The sequence below is a fragment of the Patagioenas fasciata genome, chromosome 16 (genome assembly GCF_037038585.1).
Source record: "Patagioenas fasciata isolate bPatFas1 chromosome 16, bPatFas1.hap1, whole genome shotgun sequence".
Lineage (NCBI taxonomy): Eukaryota > Metazoa > Chordata > Aves > Columbiformes > Columbidae > Patagioenas > Patagioenas fasciata.
In genome coordinates, this window is record NC_092535.1 from 2,973,210 (window position 1) to 2,994,397 (window position 21,188).

At 43.6% G+C, this 21,188-nt stretch overlaps 1 long non-coding RNA gene across 2 annotated transcripts in view; it reads right to left on the bottom strand.

Moving 5' to 3' along the window:
- The window catches only part of LOC139829236 (uncharacterized), a 103,127-nt gene that overhangs the window by 19,799 nt on the left and 62,140 nt on the right, over positions 1-21,188 (bottom strand). For both annotated transcript variants that reach the window (XR_011741634.1, XR_011741633.1), the window contains exons 2-3: positions 3,563-3,739; positions 2,104-2,363 (exon numbers count right to left, since the gene is read on the bottom strand). This is a non-coding gene — a long non-coding RNA (uncharacterized lncRNA). The remainder of the gene's footprint in view (positions 1-2,103; positions 2,364-3,562; positions 3,740-21,188) is intronic.

Sequence of the window (21,188 nt, forward strand, 5' to 3'; positions counted from 1 at the left end):
TTGTCATCCACTCTGCAGACTCTTACAATAAGATATATCAGTACTAGTCCCTCATTCTATAGACAGTGAAACTGAGGCACTGATTTCATTCAGAAGTGGAACAACAAAGTCAGGACTAGACCCTACGTCTAATCCAATACCAAGACTGAGCTTTTCTGCTCATTTTGCAGGAGGACCAGCTCAAGTGACCTGTCTATCAAAGCATCAGGGTCTCCTAAGCTGAACAAACTGTGGCCCCACCACAGCAGCTCCAGCACTTGTAACCTCTGAAGTTTTCCCTCACCCAGAGGACCTGAGGAATGTGCCACAGAGGAACCCCCTCCACAGCAGCGGGGTGTATGGAACTTTACCTACTATCCTAGATACAAGAAACAACTAAAAAGCATTACAGAATTCATAAGACATTTCTGTGTGAGAGCAGTGAAAAGCTCTGTGGAACTGCCGAAAGCAAACGAGGGAGAATGTAAATGCTTCATAATAAAAATGCTGAAGTTCACTTTTAAAACCACTAACACCAAACTGACCTAATATTAAAGTATAATATTTGCTAAATGGAAATCTCTGACTTCTTCACAGCCCTGTTGCTTTCTGGCTATCTTATTTCTTATTAATTTTTGGATGATGAGTAAAACCTACCAAGGCTTACAACTGCTTGTAGCTCTAATCTGCGTTCCTCTAAGCCTCTGACCGTTACCCTGATGCTATTTTAATTTTATCCTCTTCTCTCTAATGCACTAAGGTGTGCAAAATGAGTTCGGCTCACACAGTGAGAGATGCCATCAGCACAGAGCTGTTTCATTAGCGTTTTTCCCACCAGGTTAGTGCTGGGATAAGCAGCCAGCTGCTTCAGTGAATAAACACGGGTGGACCTACGTCACCTGGACAGGCTGCCCGGCCTCATTTCCCAGCATCCAGCAACTGCGAGACAAAAACTGACACAACTCCAGCACCGTCCACTGCCTGCATGGATAAACCTCTAAACCCCAGGCTTTGGGACAAGCCCCTGCTGCTTCTGCAGTTTAGAAAATCCTTTTCAGTTTGGAACATCCCCTAGGCTGAGGTTTTCCTGCCCTGCTCCCTAAATGAAGACTGCTACTGGATCAAAGGAGATGGGAGAAAAGCTTCTCTGTGCTCCTCTTGTCTCTTCCCCAGCATCAGCTGAAAGCTCTGAGCTCTGGAAAAAGCACGGCTTGGTAAAGGTCATGATCTGAATGCAGATTATTCACGGACATGAATTTATTTGATGAATTAATCTAAACATAATTCAGCTGGTTCTACTGAGCATGTATAGGATGCACCTCCACAGCTACTTTAAATACAAAGCGGGGCATTAAATAAGGACAGCCACTTGCTTGAAAGCATAATATTTTATTTGCCACAAATATGCTAATTCTTTAATTTTACCCCTCTGTGGTAACTAGAAATACAACCTGAGCAAGATATGTTTTCTTGTAGCTGATTATTGGGTAGCATATCACAGCTGATATCCTACATTTTAGACCCTGATTCAGTGCTTCCTTAGACTTTTACCTAATTTTGATCACACCGTGATGGATTTTGAGTTGCTTACAAACATGTAGGGCTATAATCTGTCAGCTCATTATTGGTGCCTACCAAGTAAACCTATTGACAGGTTTGCTGGAAAACTAAGCATGTTTTCTAAATAAATACTAAGAGACAATGAAGAACCAGCTATTTCAGTATCTCCCCCAACCTCCTGATGATCCTCCTGGTTTCTAGACTCCAGTAAACAGACAATAAAAGCAAAACCAGAGGCCCCTTATCATTTAACACTTTTAAGCTTCACTACTCCTGCTGTTAATACTATTATATACAACTCTTCATTTTAGAAAGGCGATTTTCTGTCCCTGCGATCTCTGCTGAGCACGAGCTCCCATGCGGAGGGACCACAGGCATCATATTTTCAACAGGATCTGTGGAGGTTAGAAACAATTTATTCTGCCTGATGTAGGTAGGTCTAGTTAGAGCTCATCTAATTACCCAGGAATTACAGGAATTGTCTCCAAGGAGGAAGACACCAGGCCTCAGTCCAAGACGAATAAACTACAATTCACCAAAGAAAGAAGGCTCAGAGATACCAACCTGGGCCTGCAGTGTGTAATTCCTGTTTGCACATGGTTAATTACACTGACTTTAGGTGCTTTGCCCGATCTAGTAAACGGAAGCACGCGTTTTAAGCTGAGCTTTAGTGCTTTTAGGAGCTGGGACAATATGAATATTTCAGCTTGGGCCCATCTCTGAAATCAGCAGCTCGGTGGAGTCATCGCTTTCTTGGCAAACTGGAAAACCATCTCCCAAGGCTTTGAGTCACGTGTGATGTTTCTAACTCCTGTGGCATTTTGCTGTGACAAAAGAAGGACAAGAACATTTGCCATCATGAAATTTTAAAGAGAAATGTACTATCACCCCATGGCATTTGGGACTATTCATTGTTTTAGTGCTTGAGTCCAACATCAGCATAGAGAATTTTAAGAGATGAAGAAAACAAAGATTATTTTAAAAACAAGCACAACTCTTTGAACCTCCTGAACAGCTCAGGTGCATTGTTGGTTCAAGGCAAATATTCCATTTAATTCTTATCTTATCCAAACTCCAAATCTCTTTTGTCATCAGCTATCCAAGGCACCAAACAAGAGAGCTATGAACTTGCATTTAAGACACAGAAACACCACCAAGTGTTTCTGCTTCATCCCCCAGAGCTTAGCCCAGCCAAGCTCCCGACAACATCTGGACCTCGGGGAAATTCAAATCTAGAACAAGCCAGAATGAAATCCCAAAACTATGGAAATAATGGCAGTATACAAACATTACAAGTAATTTCGCAGGGTACATCAGGGAAGATCAAACTCCAGGAGCAGTCACACTAATGGGATGTAATTCTGTTGGACAAGGTTGAAAGCTTTCTTTAAATCTTCGTCAAAAAAAAGAAAATCAGGCAAAAGGGACTGTTTTTCTGACATGTTCTCTTCACCATCTCATCCTGTCACCTATAAAATTACTTCTCTACCTATTTCATAAATGGGAGAAACCAAAACAAGTGGGAGCTAAGCCAAGTGTTTTTCTCGGCCATGTCCAATCCACATTGCTCATTAGAAAACTTTGATGTAATCACCCCTTTGAAAAATACCCATCTATTAAATGGAAGATGATCAGAAGAGTCACTTTCATATATTTTATTGATTTTTTTAAAAAAAAAGATCAGAAAGATATTTTTAAATTGCAGGAGAACATTAATTCTGTTAAAGTAAACAAAATTCTGGTTAGCAAAAATGCCCAGATTCTATTGAAGTCTCACACACTCTTCTAGGAAAAGAAAACGATTTCTCATACTATGTTATCATACCAGATAATGCCATCATACTTCCAGTTCTTTTCTTTGTAGTTACTTCTTGAGAGCAATTTTCCCGTTCTTAGGTAAATAATTTGGGGGGGTTTTCCCCCCACAAAAGTACCTGGCACAGACATAGGTCACTAACGTGAGGTCAGTGTTGGCTGAGTGTCATTTCCACACCAGCAAGCAAAAAGTCCTGCAAGGTCTCACCTTCTCCTGGGCGATGCTGGCAAATCCCGTCCCAGCAGCGTTGTCCCTTGGGACAGCAGGAACAGATGGGACACGTTCCCTTTCCACTCACACTCGGGTGGTGACCACAAGTGGACCTTGGTACGACTGACAGGGCTTTGCGGATCCTCAGGATGTTCTCCACCTGATCTGTGCTTTCTGTAAGAAAGGATCATAGAACCTTACAATTGTATTGGTTGGAAAAGACCTTTAAGATCATTGAGTCCAGCCGTTATACCTAGCACTGTCGGTCCGCCTCTAGACCATGTCACTAAGAACCTCATCTATAAGTCTTTTAAACCCCTCCAGGGATGGTGACTCCACCACTGCCCTGGGCAGCCTGTTCCAATGCCCGACAACCCTTTCCAGGAAGAAATTTTTTCCCTATATCCAATCTAAACCTCCCGTGGCACAACTTAAGGCCATTTTCTTTTGTCTTGTTACTTGGGAGCTGAGACCAACCCCCTCCATGCTCCAAGCTCCTTTCAGGCAGTTCAGAGATCAGAAGGTCTCCCCTCAGCTCCTGTTCTCCAGCTGAACCCCCCAGGTCCCTCAGCCGCTCCCATCACACTTGTGCTCCAGCCCCTCACCAACTCCGTCCCCTTCTCTCAACTCGCTCCAGCACCTCAAGGGCTTTCTTGCAGTGAGGAGCCCAAAACTGACCCCAGGATTCAAGGTGCAGCCTCACTAGCACTCTACGCTTGTCTCGACAGTGAGCAAGATGCGCTTTTACACTGAGAAAAGTAGCCTGGGCTGAGTTGAAGTACCCACACAAAGTCAAAAATCACCTGGGTCTTGTTGCCACAAGGTGAGATTTAGACATGCAATCATCACACTTACAAGACAGGCATTCCCTGTGGTCAAAGCTCCAGCAGCTACAGTAGCATTCAGTGCAAGATAGGCAGAGCATCCCCAAACCTCTTGGGATACTGTGGAAAGCTTCAGCGCAATCAAGTTGCTTCCCCTGTACGAAATACAATGGCCTGGGGCTTCCTACTCTAGATCTTAATTTTAAACTTATCTCCTCCATAGCCCAAAGATAAAATGGGTCTAGTAGACTTCAAGAAGGAAAACAAGAGAAAGAAAAGCATAACCCCTTCCACCTTTATTGCCCCCAGACCTACTCAACGCAATCATTTCCACAGTGGGTCCTTCAAAATGCAGGAGACATTGTGCTTACACACATGCCAAGAACAAATAAGGCCCCTTTGACACTCCAGAAGCCACCTGGGTCTTTGTGAGCACAAATTTAACCCTCCAGCTTTCCACATGGGCCTTCGAGGGGCTGTGCAGAGGAAGGACAAGCCCAACAGATAATGATTATATATGGGACTTGGACTAAAATATCAGCTATTGAAGTGAAGGTAAGTCCAAAAGCATTGACAGGTTTAATTCTCAGCAGAACACTTTATACTACAGAGTATATGTGTGGTAAATAAAAGATCAACTGAAAAGATGAAACTGCTTCGGACAGCATCTTTATCCAAGCAGCAGAAATTCCGCTGCGCAGCAATAGGTTTTGTTGGCTACTTTATCTGTGAGAGCCGGCCAGTCTGAACCTGGGAGTTCTATTAAAAATACTCTGAGCAGGACACAAGCACAGGTGCCTTCAGCACAAGCACTGTCGGCTTTGCTGTCTCATGGGGAAAGGGAAGCAGGAAGGAAACCAATGCAATAGGAAGGAGCAGAGCAGCCGAATGAGACAACAGCATGGGTGACAGTAAACACTTTATAACTTACTTGAAAGCCTTTTCCAAGTCATCTGTTCTGCAGCTCAAACAGCAGCGGAGGTTTGTTCAACTATATTACACACAGACACATAGCCCACATACATTCAAAGTTGTTTGTAACCATCTCTTTCATCCTGAGCTGTGGGATTGTTTCGACAAGCTACATCTGCGCTGATTTGTTTTCACGCTCGGTGCTGAACAGACAAGGCGCTGAGACAATTCAGATTATCATGACCAGCCAAAAGGGGAAGATTTTCTAATTCCATGGAAACTTCTCTTACAATAAATAAATTAGTATGAGCTGAACTTCATGATTTTTTGTGCAATATGCTAAATAAAAGCACAAAATAGTGTCCCTAAGATACATTTGCACCACTGTTCTGTGCTAACTTGAGGAAGAGAGACTGGTGCTTCAGCTCAGTAAGCTCTGGAGCAGTGATACCTAATGCTCTCCTCCCTCAGGATCCCTGTATAAAGCCTACCATTTAAACATGGGATTTGTCAGCTTGAGCATCCCCTTGGATCTCATCAGCCATCATGGTTTGGGTGGGGACAAGGCTCTCAGAAGCCTTGTGAGACCCACCAACTGCACTTAGCATCCCTTAGCCTGTGTTTGGGGCTGGGTCACAATCTGCACCTGCAGACGCACGTGGTGCTTCTTCCTGCATCATCTGCAAAATTGTTTTACCTCATGGCAGTCCCTGCTACCGATCAGCGTTAAGAGCTATTTCCCACCCAGGTGACTGTTCACCAGCGGTGCTGAACCCATGGAGTAAATGAAAGCTGGGAGTTAAGGAGAAAAACTCAAAGAAAAAGTCTTCTCTCACAGTGTAGCTGCATGGGAACAACATGTTAAATTTACACCCACAAGACCTCATAATAATTACCCAGGCCTTCTGTTTGCACAGTAATTACAATGAAACCATTTAAGGAGGAGGATGAGAGCTTTGCATATGAGCACGGTTGGTTTTCTAGTCACCTCCTCCATCTTAAATTCCTCTTTGCGGCAAACAGACGCTCCGGCTCGTGACTTCGCCCCGTTGGGACCCTGGGGACCTGCTCCAGGTGTGGGGGATGTCACTGCTCCGGAGGAGCTGTGGGGAGCCCCACTGGTGCACGCCACCCCTGACACTGGGACCACACCAGTGGGTGCCACCATGCCAGCAAAGGTGCCACCAGCCATCCATAGAGCGCCAGGGGCAACAGTTCATGGCTGTCTCAAGAAAATTTAATGCATTCTTCAGATCCACCAGAGTAGACCCTCATTAGCTTTCCAGTCCCTTCTGTCTGCACAAGAGAAAACTCCTTGATTCCCTAAATTAATGGACATCTGCTGCGTCGGTTCAGCTGGGACCGAGCACGTAACTGCACCTACAGAGGTGGGACTGTCCCCTGCTGTCCTCAGTGACAGACAAGGAGCTTCAGAGCCTGGGGGTGACCACACCAGGGCTGCTAACATGCTCCACTTCAAACACCAATACAAACTCCCAGCTTGAGGCATTAAAATTTAATTACCAGGGACAGCTGGGTCTGGGCAATGGTCTGACACCGAGGATCCGGAGAAAGAACAACCCGACCCCATTCAGCAGCAAGCTGTCCAGGACTGAGGAAATGGGCTCAAACCAAATATTATTTGTGTCTTAAGGTCTCACAGATTTTGCTCCATCAGGCTCAGGCAGCCAAGCAGCCAAATGCAGGCTTGCAGCCTGCAACACAGACCCTCAGGGACAGCCCAGGATCTCAGTTCAAGGGACCTATTTTCCCATCTCCATGCTTTTTGGGGAAGGAAACGAGTCATCCCACATGGTGACCTGCATTTTAGGGGTCACCCGTGGCAGTGGGACAGGAGGACACAGACACCTGCACACCCAGACTGACCCAGGGCTGGCTGCTATTGCTGGTACCCACCAGCAGGGCTGCTGGAGCATCTCCAGCCCATGACCAGCTGACAGCAAGAGTGCAGGTGACAGATTTCATATTTTCTGTTGGAAATGAAATTCAATCTCACACAAATAATTGTGTTTGTTTTCCCTACAGGTTCCAATCAGGCATAGCTAGTTATTGAAAACGCCAGATACTCATCAAATTTGCTTCTTGTTTTATTTTCAATGCTACAGGTTGCAAATTTTTCTCCTGGAGGGAGAAACTTTACTTAAATACTTGGGTATGAGCAATGTTCCAGTTTTCAGCCGATCAGATCAAAAGTGGGGGGAGCAGGTACCTTTATACAAACAAACAGTAATTTTTAAACAGCATTTTTGTTGCAATGAAAGACAAGAAGAACTGAGCCATTCCGAAACCCAGTTTGTGATACGAGCTCAATCTTCTACATTATCCCCAGCAAATCTACAGCTGTTTTAAGGGCTGGAGTTGAATAATTGTTATTATTTTTTTTAAAGCACACGCATCTTTTCCAGACTAAAGGGATATTGGTGAAATGCAATAGCAAAGGGAGACTGGGCTGGTGCCTGCGGCACTGCGGCTTGGGGCACCCAGGGGTGCAACTGGGGACCCACCACCCCAAAACTCACCTCCCCAGCCTGACTAGCTCTTGGAGGGAGTTTTGCCATGGTGGAAGGATTGTGACCCCACGCTTGTCGTGTGTGGGGCTCTGTCCCCCTCTGGTGACAACTCCGGGAAGTACAGAGCAGAACGAGCAGCCTGAAAGCCGCGGCTCGGGCTCGAACTGGGGCCACGGTCTGCCTGGGCTGGGCTTAGTCTGCAAGAGCAAGACAGGGAGAGACGTGATCACAGCAGGGTTAAAAGGAAAACAACTCAAATACGCTCGGTTAAGGCATTCATAGGCAGGTATATTTGTGCATATGGGATTTTCTTTTTCAAAACCAAATTCCAAACCGTTTTAAAAAGTGTTTTAGAGATAAGTTGAGCATTTTCCGAGATGCCTTTCCATTCCTTGAAATCCCTGGCATTTGGGGATTTAGCTACATCAATATAGAGAATAATGCAGGGAATTCAAAGGCCAAACAGAAAACCCTGTTACAACTGAAGCCATCAATGGAGCCTTGCCACCGCCTTCAGCAGAGCTGAGATTTCATGTGATTTACATCATTTTTGTGGGATTAAGAGGCCTTTAAGTGAGCCTCAGCACTCCCTGCTCCTCTGACACCTGCAGCACTGGACCAAGGTGAAAAACACATGGAAGAGGAAACCTTTTCACTTGGGTTTCATGGGGTTTTGCATTTAGGATTGCAGAGCCTTGTGAAACAAAGAACTTGCTGCTCTGAAGACTTGATTTACAGTCAAGAGCCCAAGTACAAAGCCTTATAGTCTAATTCTTCTGCAGGACGCTTCTCTATGTTCTAATACTGTCACCTCCCAGCCCTAATTGTTGACGTAATTATCCTGACTTTAAACCTGCAATCTGAAATTTCTCTAAACCTTTCATAGCTATTGAAACCACTTCTTTTAAGGGGAACATACAAGAGAGAGGTCCACTTTCTACTTCCATCATCTTTCTCATTAGTTTCAGAAGATCAAGAGCTTTTTTTCCTGCATCCTGTCCCTGGTAAGCTCTCTGAGGAACAGGGGACTGGTGCAACCTTCATTTATGAACTTAAAGGTTATAGCAAAATTCAGTCCATCCTAACATTAAGTAAATTTTATGAAAGGTAACAAACAGTAGCATGATGCAATATTTTTGAAGTGATAGCTTTCTATAAATATAGAAAAAAAAAATCAGGAATAGCCAGTAGAACTATTAATTAAAATGTGAAAGAAGATAAATAATGAATAGCAGTGTCATGTATTCATTAAGATTCTACAAATGAAAAATAACTCTCCCGGTTATTCCTTTGATGAATCTAGCCCAAATATACTTGAACTGCAACATAAAAAATTCAGATGCTCGTATTTCATTCTGTATCAGCCATTCTCAGATCCCCAGATCTCAAAGCCAAGAATTGCAAATGTCTAATCACATCAATACCGACCTCTGTCTCTAGCCTTAAACAAGTCATTTAACCTGCCATGCTGCTAAAACAAGAATGTCTCTAATAAACCCTTATGAAGTTGTGCCATAATCTTGTGAGGCTGAGAGACCCTTGCAAGGAGAGCAGTTACCTACTGTGGGGTCCAGGGCTGTGGATGAAAATATCAGCGTTTGGTTCAAGGACCCCTGAGAGCTGAGGCTGTGTCTTGTTTATGCATCTTAGAAGGCCAAGAAGGTCCCACATCTGCTGCTTGCTCTGGATATTTGCTTTGTGGATATCCCAAGGACTCGTAACTGAAAACTGGCAGAAAGAATGGGTCTACCTGCTGTATTATTTAAATATATTTAAAATAAATCTGCAGAGGTGAACATGTATAGAAGACTAACGTGGCTTCTTTGTTAAAATGTTTTCTAAAAGAACCTGAGCCCGTTTTGAAGAACCAGAACTCAACGTGGCACTGAAATCCAAGGGCAGCCATTGACCCTAGGTCACCTCAACATAAATGGTTCTTCTCTCAGCCCATCAGTGGGTTCAAGGAGCTGTGAAGCTCCTGCCACAGCCAGTGGATGTCTCAGCCCAGCAATTCTTTTTGCTCACACAGAAAACGTTTTCACTAAACATTAAAATAAGGTTCCTGAAGTGTACCGGCAGTTGTTAATAAAAGACATGCTTTCCCCTGGGGTTTGTCAGCTCTGCACTTCAAAGCTCATTTTACACACAGGCCGACACTGTATTTTAAAAAGTGAATGTTAACATGAGCTCTTTAGTCAGTTAAATAAGAGTATCATGAGCCCCTTTCTTTTTTCCCCCTCCCATCAAATTTAAAAAAAAATCCAACCCCTTAGCAGCCTCTGATGAATTTAACATTACAATCGTTTTTCTGATACATCTCCACTCCTCTGGTTTGTCCCCTGGACTTGTGGTGCCCCACAAACATCCCCCCCGTGCTCTCTCAGCTGCAAATTCCCTCGTGAAGGCTCATCCCTCGGCTCCCAGTTGGGTTTGTGTTGGAGGTGTCCCAGGTAGGACCCACCTGCAGCTCTTATCACTATCCAAGTACTCTTCTTTCCAATTCAAAGGCAAGTTAAAGGAACTTTAAATGGAGGTTCTACTAGCATTCTGGCTCCTAAATAAAGTCATGGGCAGAAGTTGGGAGGGGGAGGCAGGAACACACCCATTGCAGGGTGAACAAAAATCCTGAACTCTATGAATGGGATTTTCTTCCAAAACAAGACCAGGTGACATAAAGCAAGGAGTGATAGTTAATAACCAGTGGGCTCAAAGGGTGTTTGACTACCTGACTTCTTTTCCTATTAAACAAAAGTTGATACTGATACAGCCCAGACAGGTGAAGGGCTGGAGATGGGGCTCATGTGCATTTATCTCGTACCTCTGGTCCATGTTGTTCTGCAGAGGCCATCGTCTCACTCTCTTCTTCATCACCAGTCTCTCAAGTTACTCCTGTTCATAGTGGGTACAGAAGGCAACATGGACCCACCACCCCAGAACCATCTCAAACCCACCGCTGTGGGGTTTCACATCTATGGGAGCTCCCAGGCAGCCTACATCCAGCAGCACCTCCTAGAAAGGAACTGCCTTCTCCTCTCATTTTCACCTTCTCTTTTTAACAACACTTGTCTTCAGACAAAGCCCAAGACCCACAAACATTGGCTTTCAGCCAAAACCTGACATTAGCACTATGCTGTGCTATCCAGCACAGGTAACATCAGCTTAAGGCTTACTTACCAGGCCCTTTTGAAGGCTGTCTCACACACTCCCACCAAGATCATCAGCACCTTCATGGAGGTTGTCGCCTGCAAGAAGGTGCTGGCCCCATTATTTATGAAGAGGACTCAGCTCTCAACTTCCACATCACTGATGCTTCAGTCTCCATGAGCCACAGCTGGGGTGAAGGTGCCTGATTTAAGGGCTGCAGTACTGCCGGCAGCAGGACAATTCCAGCCAAACCGGCTCACTATGCACATGGAGAGAGCCAGGATGCTTTTACGACCAGAGGAGAAACCTCTCCCACCATTAATTCAGAGCAGATAAATTAGGTGCTGTCTACGGGCAGGGATAAACTGCGGGAGAGATGTAGGGTCCCAAGCAAAGGACAGTTCTTGAATCTATGAAATCAAAAGGGAATTAAAAGAAAAATATATTATTTCTAGTTATTTGGACAGTTAATTACAATGATATATATGTATATTAAACTTATATTTATTGTAATTACTGAATAATTTATATCACCATGCAGTTGACAGAAATTGGATGAAGAACTGAGAATGATTTTAAATTATTTTAAGTGCTCTGAATGTGTGAGAAACATTTTTTAAGATATATTGAAATATTCTAAATATAATTATACCAGTAAGTTACGGAAAGCTCTGTTTGGGCTAATGTTTTTTCCTAGCAATTAAAGAGTGGTTGATGATACAATTACACTCTCATGTATAGAGTCTTTGCAACCAAGATAATTTTTTATTGAAAAATAATTAGAAAACATTATATGTTGACAAGTAGTTATATGCAATTTTTTGTATCATTTTCTCCAGACGTATTTTATAGCTCCACTGCAGGTCTGTGCACAACAGAAAAGGCAGGGTGAAGTGGGAAAAAGAGAAGGAAAAGAGTCAAGGCAAGCAATTAATGCACGTAACTCTCCTCGGAAAGGATTATCCCACCCTCCATCAGAGGAGCGCTCAGTTAAGGTTAATTTCAAATGGAAGAATAATCTCACACATAAGAGTAAGAAGATTAAAAGGCAAAAGGCAGAATAAAAATTCTTCATGACATTTTGTTTGTTTTCTAAATCTCATGATCTAAAGATTATGATTCAATGGGTTGGGGGGGTTTTATTATATTTTTCTCTTTTTTTCCCTTCGACTTCCCGAGCTGGTAGCACTGCAGCTTTGGAGCAGCAACCAAAACCACTTTGGAAAAACAGTCTTTAGACAAAGGCCAGGGCCAAGTTCCCTCACTCAAATCTCCAAGAACCTGTCCTGGTTCAACCTTGCGTCTTGTGGGAATCGAGGTGTCCCCAGCCAGGGCAGGTAACCCCAGCAGATCAGAACAAGGAAAGCAAAGGCAGCATTTGTGTCAAGGTCCAAAGCAAGCCGGTATATTCCTTCCAAGAGCTGACAGGCTGCATCCCTCCTGCCTTCCCCTCTTATTTTTTTTGCCTTTCTGCTTGGATCAGACTTGCAGCAGATCTGGTGGGCCAGGCTGACAGCCTGCCCAAATGCCAGTCATCTTTGAAAAGGATCATTTAGATAATTAAGAACAGCTAGAATTTGAATAGTTTCGATTTATCAGTGGATTAGGAAGTGGCAGATGAAAAATCAAAGACCACGCTATCACTCACCAATAATAAATGTTTTTCTCTAGAAAATGAAATTCCTATGCAAAGAAGCGTTCATTACCATCCATCACAGGAGCTTCTGCAGAGTCAGTCTTTACTGTTTCCTGGAATGGCATGATCCCAGAGACGAAGCATTCTATCACTTGGTTTGAAATGGGCAAATTCTCCTTAAATCTCTATCCCACACTGACTTCCCTTGTTGATTTATAGCGCCTGCATCTCCACTGCATTCCGTAACATTACCACTGTTGAATTCCACCAGTGGGAAAGAGCTTCAGGGCTGCATAGCCAAAGGCTGGGATCTGCAAGGGACTCTGAAGGTCTCACGTCTATTTTACTAAAAGATGCAGAGAAGTACAATAAAATACCTGAGCAGCCATTTAAAGACTGAAGCTTGGGGGATGCCATCAGCTTCAGTGATGAAGACTGGAAACCATCAGGCTCCTCTTCAGAACTGCCTTTGGGTTTGTAACCACGAGGATCTCTTGGGCATTACCACACTGCAGGTGCAGGCAGCACCTCCTTGAACAACCAGCACCGGAGGGCTGCAGATCCTCTCTGGCAGGTCTGGTCATGCAGATATCACACGATACCTGCATGATCCATCAGAGCATCCTGGGCAGGTCCAGACTGCGAAATAATAGGACTGCTCATCCAGGCAGATGTGATGCTGGGCAGATCTTGCATCTGCTGACACAGGTATTCCTGCTCTACTGCTCATGTGGAAGCAGTAGCAGTGGCTACCAATTCTGTTCACTTTTGTTTTCCTGTCACTCACAGGTTTAAATATTTATTTTATTGATGGGTTATTGTGGTTCCAGAATAGTAGTGCTCAAGGACAAAACATATTGATCCACCAGAATAAAAACCTCAACTTTTAAATATCTAGTTCTTAATCAGTATATCAGACTCCCGTGTCTTCCCATGATACACTCCGCTTTAGAAACAGGCAGATATTATTACCATGGTCAATGGCCAATATTCAGGTTGTTAAAGCTGGGTAGAAGACGACCAGCTAAGCACACTGACCCCTGTGCCTTGCAGCAACCATCTCTTTTCCCTTCATGCTCAGAGGTATGACCAGCTAAGAGAAGACACACGAAATTCATGTGTTGAGTAAATCAACGGGGTAACTAGATGGAAGCATCGACAAAATTTTCAGAAATTGTGCTGGCAGAAGTGCCTGGAGGCATAAGGCAGGTACAGACCAGCTGGGGCAGATTGACAAGGAAACCTTGAACTGTGAGAAAAATACGGCAGAGGACAGCTAGCATGGGCATGGGGCCAAGGGGAAGGGTAACACAGGGCTTCAGGGGACAGCCTGCAAGCAAAGAGAGGAAGAAAAGTGGAGAGAATCAGAAGGAAGTGAGATGTGTGGAGCAAAATGTTCAGTGCAACGAAATTAAACAACCCAGCTGTGTTTTGGTACTGGGGTAAACAGAAAGCAGCTGTGCTGACACCAGTTCAGTTTGAAAGCGTGGAGCTGCTGTTGCTGAGATCAAACTCGGGATTTGTTTAGAGGAGGCACCAGAACCCTTGGATATATGGCCTCTATGTCAATGTAATGCAACTTAAATAATACCACCGATTAAATGCCAACAGTTTCACTTACTGACCCGGTGCATACCCAGAAACAGGCTGGACCAGAGGTTCAAGCTGCATCTTCCCTGATGGAACACGGGCTCACGAGTCTGCTCGGCACAGGGGGATGTTTGAAATTCTGGGATTTATATGGTGTGGCCTCCAAAAGCAACTGTGTTATTTACAGGTAGAAAATCAAAATCACAAGCAACGTTTCTGCTATTCATCTGCAAGGTACGTCAAGGGTTACCTGGCATCTTTCTACCTTCAGACACTTGCTGACATGTCCTGTTTCCTTATGCACATTTTTTTAGGGAATCCAATCAAAGACTTTTTCATTTTTCAAATACTACAAAACCCCAGAGGCTGTATAGAGAATGAGATGTTCCAATGAACTCTTGAAATTAAGTACGCGAGTGACCTAAACAGCAGCTGGAAGCGCTGGCAACCAGAAAGCGTGTGCAGGCAAAGGAGTGATGAGTCAGGCAGTTTAAATGACTCCAACCTTATCTGAATGAAGGTCTGAAGAAGAGTTAGAAGGACTTATTTTAACAAATTGGAACAGATTGCCAAGTGATGTAGTTGCTTTTCTATCACTTCATACCTTTCAAAGACGACTGAATTTTATATACACATACACACACTTTTATACCAGGTCAACCAGCAGTTATTGTGATGGGTACATCACTGAGTATGACTTGTTTCATACAATAAGTTAGCGTGGGTTAGAACATTAATCTCTCTGCTTCTCCTAAAAACCTACGGCTGAACTAATAACTTCACTTGGAATAGAAAAACAAAAATGCCTTCTTTTTAATTATAACATCCATTCAGCCTATGAACCTACGGAGATCCATAATGAAAGCAATAGTTTTATATAAATTAAAAATTACAACCACCGAAGTTTAAACAGTATTTGATCGCAACTGTAAATAAATTATAGTATGGAATATCATTTTTAAAGCCACACTATCTGATAAAGAACATGAGCCAAACAAGAATCTGAAAATTGCCAGATTCCTGAGACAATACAGAGATTTTTACAATTAGTTCCTGTGAAAAATAACATCTATTTTAAGTAGAGAAAAAAAATTAAGATTTTTCTGTAATGTTTGAGAGCATTTTCCTAACACAAACCTAGATAACAGTTCTAGAGACTCGAGAATTTCTGGAACACTTTTCGTATTTGCCCACTTTGAGGTTTTCACACAGGGATTTTGAAGTTTCCTGATCTTTTTCTATAAGTGTCTAGCAACCTTGGATGGCTCTGGTTTTGTTACTCAGCTCTACAGCTGTGCACAGCAGCTGGAGTTACACAGGGGTCACCACGAATCGTAAACAGTTTTACAGAGCATAAAATTTAACAGACCCAAGGAATATGTCAGCAGGAGCCATAAATATAAAAATTAACAACGGGAGCACTCCATCATTAAACAGGGATCAGGGAACAAGCTGAAAAGCTGGTGTTGGATCAGGAGGCTGTCACATTAATTGAGGTAATTAGTGAACTGTGGTGCTGATCGGTTCACTGGCTTATGTGAACATCCCTTATATGAGTTGGTGGGCCACGTTGCTTTTGGGTTGCACAGTCATTCTCTGCCTCGTGTCAACACTCATGTTTCTGTGAGCGCACAGCACTCAGGGGTCACAATTTATCTTTGCAGAAAAGCTCAGGCTGCCATGAAGATACCAGAGTACATCATCACATTTTAAACATCTGCACATATAAGCTTCCCCTATGCTCCCCATATGTGAAAACCCGTCTCTGAAGTCTGTCATCGGGGAGTTAATAGCTACGGCATGTTCAAGAAACTGGCGTTTCTTTTACTGCCTTATCAGCTGAAAATTCAAATTATTTGGAAAAATCTAGCCCCGTATTTAGTCAGTTATTATATTTAGTTAATAGATAACAAACACTCAGCTCTCAAGAACAACCACTCATCCCACAACACTGAGTGGGTTACAAAGAGCCAAAACCTTCATTGTCTGCAGCACTGGAAATGACCCATCTTGACCTGACCAGGAGCTGCACACAGCAACAGGACTGAGAATGAAAACATTAGGCTGGAGACAAAAGCCATAAAGTGGCTGATATGATACAAAAAATTGTGACTTGCCTGAAAACAGAGGGGTACCCGGGCTGAGATCCACAGGGCAGCAAATAATAGGAAACCATAAGGCAATAATGGGCGAACAGTATGACGCAGTGGTAAACAGGTGGATTTTAGCTTCTGTCTTGGGCAGATGAAGGATGTTTAGATGAGAACCCAGTCCTCTGATAGCGGGGAAATTTATGTATATCTCCTAGGAAAGCACAGTGGTTGTTTCCCACATGTTCAGCAAGTTGTGCAGCAGCCATGAGAAGCATTTTTGCCCTGCACTCTATTGGATTTCTCTTCTGCAGCAAACCTAAGAAAATAACACTCTTCCATAGTAAAGAAAAAAAAAGAAAATTAAATAGTAAATCAGGATCTTCGGTCAAAAAATTAAGTTTGGGAGTTCAAATGCTGAAGCTACAAACATCTTTTCATAGGAAATCAGGGGATCAAAAGTCTCAGAAAATCACAGCTGGCCCAAGAGACTCCTGTATCAAGAGCCAGTTTCCCAGGCTCCTGGCAAGGAGGTATTGCTAAGACTTTCTAACTCCTAGAACACGTAACAACAACAACTCCTACAACACATTCTTACCATCTACCATGCTAAAAATTGGCCTCTGAAGACAGCACGCTCTCTTGATGCATTAGCTTTTGTTCCTGAGATAACAATTCAACGTGCCATGCTTTTCATATAGTTTTGTTCTGTGAGCCGTATCTTTAAGGTGGAAATGGAGAGTCATCCTATGAAAAGCAACATCATATCAGTGGGATGCAGATGAAAGCAGAGGAGAAATCCTCACACTGCTGTCGTCTTCTGAAACCAAATAGTTTATCAGGATGAAGAAAAGCAATAACATCCCTAATAACATAAGGCATCTCTAACTCACAGTAAGACCTGACCGCCTCACAGCACCAAGATGAACGGTGCTGTTACCATACTCAGTTTGACAGGGGCCAAAATGACCAGGCTCACCCAGAAATCCCTGGGAGGAACACGAAAATCAACCCTGGCTCTTCCTACAAGGAACGGCGCTCCCATTCTCATTGGTACCACATGCTGCTCTCCACGCTGTAACAATATTCCCTCTGCCTCATGCTGCCTTCCCAACTGTATATGTATAAAACACTGCGCATACGATTTATAATACGTTCACTTTTTATATACTATATGCTGCACATCAGCACCTCGGACAGTGCCCAGGACAAGACACCGCAGGACCCTTCAGGGAAAGGCGTTTTCCCAAAGGCACGTTGAAATGGCAGCTGTCAATCCAACCAGAGATGCCAGCGAACTCACACCGGGCACGGGGTGATTACAGGACAAGTCACAGTGATGCTGCACTCGCCAGTGCTATAAACCTGCGGACAGAATTCACTCCAAAATAAATAAAAAAACAAGCACAAAACAAACACACACACACAAAAGAAAGCTGAATCTGTGGTGTGTTTTACAACACTCGGGGAAAAAGAAGAGAGATCATAAATCTGGAAGCTAGTAGCCACAGCAACAAATTGCATTTCTCCTCTGGACAGCTTTTCCCCCCCAATCAACAGCAATTACCAGCCACCTTGGGGTAATATAGCAAAGTTTGCTTTGCTTCTATGGCAAAGTTCTTTTCACAATACTAATTTATTCCACATCTGCAAGGTGCTGATTCATTACAGTGCATTACTGGGGGTCTGATCCCGGCAGACGGTGAAAACACAAAGAGAAAAGCCCTGGACAGAGCTCATTCTGCTTGGTTTTTGTTGTTGTTGTTTTCTGATACCAATTAAGAGCCCAGCACACTGAGTCTGGAAGAGAGATGCCTTCCCTGACTCTTAGGAGCAGGGGAAAGGCAGCAAAGATAAAAGCATTTGGGAGAAGCGATTGAGGGTGAAAGAAAACATAGGCTCGTACTTGACAACGTCAGTCTCAATAAAGGTGGTGGTTGAGAAACCACGTACGTGCTGCTTGAAAAAATAATAATGAAGGAATAGCTGTGCTTCCTTCTGCTGTTCAAAGGCTGCCTGCAAACCACTTCAAATTCTCTCTGTGTCACTGCAGCGCTATCAAGTCTAAGAAAGGCCTAGGAATCTGGTTTCCATTATTTTTACTCAAAGGAGCTCTGTGAAGAACCAAGGCTGATTTGCTTTCACCTACCTCCACACATTAAAAGGCGGGTTCGGCAGTGGACAAGCTGTAACACGTCTTGCTCTGTCCTAGGGCACGGTACGACCACTGAAGCATCTTGCCACACACTTTGCAAAGAGCTTGAAAGCAGAAACTCATGTAGAAGGACAGGGTGAGGACTAAACCACACATGGCAGGGTGGACCTTCCCCACACCAATGTGACCCAGCAGGTGCCATTGTCTGATTTTAACCACGTTTGCTTTTGCTGCCTTTTAAGCCCCCAAGGTTTTCTGTTTCCAAGGGAATGACCTTCAGGTGCTGAGCTCCCAGCTAGAACCGACAGCGTGACAGCACGCTGCACGCAGGTGCATTCATCTCGCCGGTGGGAAAAGCAGTGGGAAATCCTGCTGCCCAAAAAGGAGATTTATCGCCCCTGAAACAAAGTCCCTCCGAGACAGCGCAGGTTCCAGCACACTCAGCAGGCAGGGTCAGCTCGGCAGGCTGCAAGTCAGGCACTGCCTGTCCTAATGAGAAGGCAGAGGTGGTGGAAAGAGTCATCTCCACATGGCATTTAATTATTAAAGTTGACAGAAGGGATTTGGCTGGTTTTCTAAGTATTTTGCAGGGAAGCTGAGATCATCTCTGTATGAACCAGAAGATGATTTCCATGCAGGATGAAGAGCTTTGTGCTCACATTCAGCAGCAATTGTGTCCTATCTGTAACTACAGAAAGCACAAGACATGTGGTGGCTGGTTGACACACCAAAAGGATATCTAGCATCACCCATGACAGCTTGACATGCTACTTTACTTTCCTTAAACACACTCTTATCACTGCCTATGAATCCTATATAACAGTTCTCTCATCCTCTCACAATCTCAAAAGGTGTGGACACACCATTCATCCCCATCCAGATATCCCACTTGCTTGTCTAACCATGTGTGACCACATAGGACCAACTACCCGGAGGTACCTTGTCCCCATATTGGTGGTACACACAGGCTTCACCTAGTTTTCAAAAACCTCCTTCTTTAGCCAGCTCTAACAGAATGGACCTCTCATTTCTGCTGCCTTTTATTATAATGGCTTTTTTTCATGCTTTATTTGTCAAACGCTGTGATTACTCCAGAAAAAAAACCATAACACTGGCCTAGAACAGGGTCCTGGAAATATGCCCAACTTGCTATTACAAAGCGTAAGGGCAAGCACAGAATCCTCTTCCCTGTTTGAACAGTCTCTTTGCACTACATGCACCCAAGCAATATTTTTCTGCCAAAGTAGTTCACTACTTCTCTCTTCAAAAATTTTTAGACTCTTTTAATCCAGAGCCAAAGCACACTGCCCTGCTGCCGCTGAAATTAATAGATGCCTTGCCATTGCATTTAGTGAGATGAAAATGAGGCCTTAAGAAAGTCAGGCAATCACACTGTAGTCCATATTCATGTAGGGAATACTGCAAGCAGGATTTAAAAGGACCTTACATTTATCTTTGTACTGCCTGTGCTCCATCTGCATATAATTGCTTATGTCTACAGATGCTGTAACGCTCAAAGGCTGAGTTTTTACCCACACTAGGTCTCTCTTTCAACTGGCAGGAAATTCTCGTTGCTCTACAATCTATACACAGCCATTTAGCATTTAATAATTCAAATTGTAACACAATATTTGATGGAAAATAGTCATTATGGATTTACAACACAATGCAGGTAGCTGAAGTACACAAATTTCAGCATTTCAGGAAATGGGTACTATTTTCAAACAGAGCTAATCCTATAACAAAAAAAGAATCCACAATATTATCCATAATCTTTTCTTGCTGCATACATCTATGGGGTTTGGTTGATTTCTTCCCCCCTCTTTTTAGTGCTCAAACAACTGAGTTATAGCAGAACATTTTTCTACACTATGAAGCTTATTTACATACTGTAAATAACTGTGAATGCAATAAAATCGTGGTACAAATAACATGAAATAATGCCTCAATTTGCAGTTGTTTTACATCAGTGTGGTTTATAGCAGTGTTTACTGTAGACTGAGAAACAAACAAATAAATAAATAAAAAAGAGAAAGAAAGAAAAACAAAACCTCTTCCATCCCCTGCACCGCACAATGTGGCTTCTAACCTCTGACCAGCACTGAGGTTACTCACCGCTTAAATAACATTAAAAATCACAGACCACAAATGATACCAGACCCCAGCCTGGATAGCACAGGACAGGGAGAAGACGATGATGGGGTTTCCATCCCACATCATACACAACCTGAAGACCCAAAAGTCAATTATGAGAAAGGAGGACACTGCCTGGACTTGGATAGCCAGTGGATCCTTCCCCACATCCCAGACTGCATGTCTGATTTGGGACCAGTTCCTCCCTCTCTGTGCACCCTGCTTCCCCAGCCATGCAGGTGTTTCCACCTCTAACTTGTCCATTTGGATGGTCTCATTGAGGTGCCAACTGCAAAGCACAGGGTGCTTCAGATCCTGACCCCAGCTCTGGTTTCCATCTCCTTTTATAACACGCTCCGGGCAAACAATCCTGGTGACTAATTCTTACCCTCCGCTTCCTTAAATTGAGAGATCCTGGTGGTCACTGTCTGAATTACCTTATTTTTGTCATCCACCTCCTTGGAGCAGTGATATCCTGTAAGTCTGGTTGACACCTCATCACGTATACAAACAGGATCTAACATTCCCCTCCAATAACCCCACGCAAATTTGAGTTACTGATGACATCAAGAAAACCATCACTTTCCCGTCTGGAAGCTTAATGTTGG